Genomic DNA, 5,000 nt, shown 5'->3' with positions numbered 1-5,000 from the left:
GAGATGACCCTGTCTGACCCTGTCTGGAGATGATGACCCTGTCTGGAGATGACCCTGTCTGGAGATGACCCTGTCTGGAGATGACCCTGTCTGGAGATGACCCTGAGATGACCCTGTCTGGAGATGACCCTGTCTGGAGATGACCCTGTCTGGAGATGACCCTGTCTGGAGATGACCCTGTCTGGAGATGACCCTGTCTGGAGATGACCCTGTCTGGAGATGACCCTGTCTGGAGATGACCCTGTCTGGAGATGACCCTGTCTGGAGATGACCCTGTCTGGAGATAACCCTGTCTGGAGATGACCCTGTCTGGAGATGACCCTGTTTGGCCCTGTCTGGAGATGACCCTGTCTGGAGATGACCCTGTCTGACCCTGTCTGGAGATGACCCTGTCTGGAGATGACCCTGTCTGACCCTGTCTGGAGATGACCCTGTCTGGAGATGACCCTGTCTGGAGATGACCCTGTCTGGAGATGACCCTGTCTGGAGATGACCCTGTCTGGAGATGACCCTGTCTGGAGATGACCCTGTCTGGAGATGACCCTGTCTGGAGATGACCCTGTCTGGAGATGACCCTGTCTGACCCTGTCTGGAGATGACCCTGTCTGGAGATGACCCTGTCTGGAGATGACCCTGTCTGATGACCCTGTCTGACCCTGTCTGACCCTGAGATGACCCTGTCTGGAGATGACCCTGTCTGGAGATGACCCTGTCTGGAGATGACCCTGTCTGGAGATGACCCTGTCTGGAGATGACCCTGTCTGGAGATGACCCTGTCTGGAGATGACCCTGTCTGGAGATGACCCTGTCTGGAGATGACCCTGTCTGGATGACCCTGTCTGGAGATGACCCTGTCTGGAGATGACCCTGTCTGACCCTGTCTGGAGATGACCCTGTCTGACCCTGTCTGTAGATGACTCTGTCTGGAGATGACCCTGTCTGACCCTGTCTGGAGATGACCCTGTCTGGAGATGACCCTGTTTGGAGATGACCCTGTCTGGAGATGACCCTGTCTGGAGATGACCCTGTCTGGAGATGACCCTGTCTGACCCTGTCTGGAGATGACCCTGTCTGGAGATGACCCTGTCTGACCCTGTCTGGAGATGACCCTGTCTGGAGATGACCCTGTCTGGAGATGACCCTGTCTGACCCTGTCTGGAGATGACCCTGTCTGGAGATGACCCTGTCTGGAGATGACCCTGTCTGGAGATGACCCTGTCTGACCCTGTCTGGAGATGACCCTGTCTGACCCTGTCTGTAGATGACCCTGTCTGGAGATGACCCTGTCTGGAGATGACCCTGTCTGGAGATGACCCTGTTTGGAGATGACCCTGTCTGAGATGAGATGACCCTGTCTGGAGATGAGATGACCCTGAGATTTGGAGATGACCCTGTCTGACCCTGTCAGGAGATGACCCTGTCTGGAGATGACCCTGTCTGTAGATGACCCTGTCTGACCCTGTCTGGAGATGACCCTGTCTGGAGATGACCCTGTCTGGAGATGACCCTGTCTGGAGATGACCCTGTTTGTCTGAGATGACCCTGTCTGTAGATGACCCTGTCGATGACCCTGTCTGTAGATGACCCTGGGGTGATGACCCTGTCTGGAGATGACCCTGTCATGACCCTTTTCAATGACTGTTGGAGATGACCCTGTCTTTAGATGACCCTGTTTGGAGATGACTTACCATGTTAGCTGACCCTGTAGAACCCTGTTTGGAGATGACCATTTAACCTAACTCCTAACCCTAACCATTTAACCTAACTCCTAACTCTTCCACTAACCATTTAACCTAACTCCTAACCCCCCTAGCCATTTAACCTAACTCCTAACCCTTCCCCTAACCATTTAACCTAACTCCTAACTCTTCCACTAACCATTTAACCTAACTCCTAACCCTTCCCCTAACCATTTAACCTAACTCCTAACCCTAACCCTAGCCATTTAACCTAACTCCTAACCCTAACCATTTAACCTAACTCCTAACTCTTCCACTAACCATTTAACCTAACTCCTAACCCTTCCCCTAACCATTTAACCTAACTCCTAACCCTTCCCCTAACCATTTAACCTAACTCCTAACCCTTCCCCTAACCATTTAACCTAACTCCTAACCCTAACCATTTAACCTAACTCCTAACCCTTCCCCTAACCATTTAACCTAACTCCTAACCCTAACCATTTAACCTAACTCCTAACCCTTCCCCTAACCATTTAACCTAACTCCTAACCCTAACCATTTAACCTAACTCCTAACCATTTAACCTAACTCCTAACCCTAACTCCTAACCATTTAACCTAACTCCTAACCCTAACTCCTAACCATTTAACCAAACTCCTAAGGGGTGTGTCATAACAAAGGGGTGTGTCATAGCAAAGGGGTGTGTCATAGCAGGGGGGTGTCATAACAAAGGGGAGTGTCATAGCAGAGGGGTGTGTCATAACAAAGGGGTGTGTCATAACAAAGGGGAGTGTCATAGCAAAGGGGAGTGTCATAACAAAGGGGTGTGTCATAACAAAGGGGTGTGTCATAGCAGAGGGGTGTCATAACAAAGGGTGTGTCATAACAAAGGGGTGTGTCATAACAGAGGGGTGTGTCATAACAAAGGGGAGTGTCATAACAAAGGGGTGTGTCATAACAGAGGGGTGTCATAGTAAAGGGGGTGTCATAGCAGAGGGGTGTGTCATAGCAGAGGGGTGTCATCTTGTTTTATCGCTTCACCGCCCTATGGACCTCCCGATCACGGCCAGTTGTGATACAGGCAGAGATCGAACCCGGGTCTGTAGTGATACCTCTAGCACTGTGATGCAGTGTCTTAGACCACTGCGTCACTCAGGAGACCCTGAGATATTTCTGTATTTCTATTATTGCGTTTCTATAAAATTATGCTCAGTGGTGTGATACGTGTACAACATCTTCTGTGATGTTTTTGAATAGAATATTTAATATTGTACACGATCGTGTCCAATGCTCTCCAGTGGATGTGCCCTATAGTGTCCAATGCTCTCCAGTGGATGTGCCCTATAGTGTCCAATGCTCTCCAGTGGATGTGCCCTATAGTGTCCAATGCTCTCCAGTGGATGTGCCCTATAGTGTCCAATGCTCTCCAGTGGATGTGCCCTATAGTGTCCAATGCTCTCCAGTGGATGTGCCCTATAGTGTCCAATGCTCTCCAGTGGATGTGCCCTATAGTGTCCAATGCTCTCCAGTGGATGTGCCCTATAGTGTCCAATGCTCTCCAGTGGATGTGTCCTATAGTGTCCAATGCTCTCCAGTGGATGTGCCCTATAGTGTCCAATGCTCTCCAGTGGATGTGCCCTATAGTGTCCAATGCTCTCCAGTGGATGTGCCCTATAGGGCTCTGGTCTATAGTAGTGCACTACCCTATAGCATTGGACACTATAGGGCTGTGGTCTAAAGTAGTGCACTACCCTATAGGGCTCTGGTCTATAGTAGTGCACTACCCCATAGGGCTCTGGTCTAAAGTAGTGCACTACCCCATAGGGCTGTGGTCTAAAGTAGTGCACTACATATGCAATAGGGTACCCTTTAGGAGGCATCCTGGGTCTTGGTTCCGTCGTAGTCAGACAGTGCCAGTCTCCAGCGCAGAAGCTCTTCAGAGAGCCAGAGTGACCAGCACCAGAAACCCTTTGGAGAACAAACCACACCACGTCAACCAAGAACTTGCGGCGCCGACTGAGATGGCCGCCTCGCTTCGCGTTCCTAGGAAACTATGCAGTTTTTTGTTTTTTTACGTGTTATTTCTTACATTAGTACCCCAGGTCATCTTAGGTTTCATTACATACAGTCGAGAAGAACTACTGAATATAAGATCAGCGTCAACTCACCATCAGTACGACCAAGAATATGTTTTCCGCGACGCGGATCCTGTGTTCTGCCTTACAAACAGGACAACGGAATGGATCGCATGCAGCGACCCAAGGAAACGACTCCGAAAAAGAGGGAAACGCGGCGGTGTTCTGGTCAGACTCCGAAAAAGGGCACATCGCGCACCACTTCCCAGTATTCTTCTTGCCAATGTCCAGTCTCTCGACAACAAGGTTGATGAAATCCGAGCAAGGGTGGCATTCCAGAGGGACATCAGAGACTGCAACGTTCTTTGCTTTACGGAGACATGGCTTACTGGGAAAACGCTATCCAGGGCGGTGCAGCCAACGGGTTTCTCCACGCATCGCGCCGACAGAAACAAACATCTCTCTGGTAAGAAGAGTGGCGGGGCGTATGCCTCATGACTAACGGGACATGGTGTGATGAAGGAAACATACAGGAACTCAAATCCTTCTGTTCACCTGATTTAGAATTCCTCACAATCAAATGTAGACCGCATTATCTTCCAAGAGAATTCTCTTCGATTATAATCACAGCCGTATATATCCCCCAAGCAGACACATCGATGGCTCTGAACGAACTTTATTTAACTCTTTGCAAACTGGAAAACATTTATCCGGAGGCTGCATTCATTGTAGCTGGGGATTTTAACAAAGCCAATCTGAAAACAAGACTCCCTAAATTTTATCAGCATATCGATTGCGCAACCAGGGGTGGTAAAACCTTGGATCATTGTTACTCTAACTTCCGCGACGCATATAAGGCCCTGCCCCGCCCCCCCTTTCGGAAAAGCTGACCACGACTCCATTTTGCTGATCCCTGCCTACAGACAGAAATTAAAACAAGAGGCTCCCACGCTGAGGTCTGTCCAACGCTGGTCAGACCAAGCTGACTCTACACTCCAAGACTGCTTCCATCACGTGGACTGGGACATGTTTCGTATTGCGTCAGATGGGAATATTGACGAATACGCTGATTCGGTGTGCGAGTTCATTAGAACGTGCGTCGAAGATGTCGTTCCCATAGCAACGATAAAAACATTCCCTAACCAGAAACCGTGGATTGATGGCAGCATTCGCGTGAAACTGAAAGCGCGAATCACTGCTTTTAATCAGGGCAAGGTGTCTGGTAACATGACTGAATATAAAC

General features: G+C 49.6%; 1 pseudogene; it reads right to left on the bottom strand.

The window, feature by feature from the left end:
• Positions 1-3,551: 3,551 nt before the first annotated feature.
• LOC124018546 overlaps positions 3,552-5,000 on the bottom strand; it is an 83,201-nt pseudogene continuing 81,752 nt past the window's right edge.

The sequence above is a fragment of the Oncorhynchus gorbuscha genome, unplaced genomic scaffold, assembly GCF_021184085.1.
Source record: "Oncorhynchus gorbuscha isolate QuinsamMale2020 ecotype Even-year unplaced genomic scaffold, OgorEven_v1.0 Un_scaffold_542, whole genome shotgun sequence".
NCBI lineage: Eukaryota > Metazoa > Chordata > Actinopteri > Salmoniformes > Salmonidae > Oncorhynchus > Oncorhynchus gorbuscha.
The sequence above is the reverse complement of the archived record's forward strand: the minus strand, read 5'-3'. Positions and strand labels throughout refer to the sequence as shown.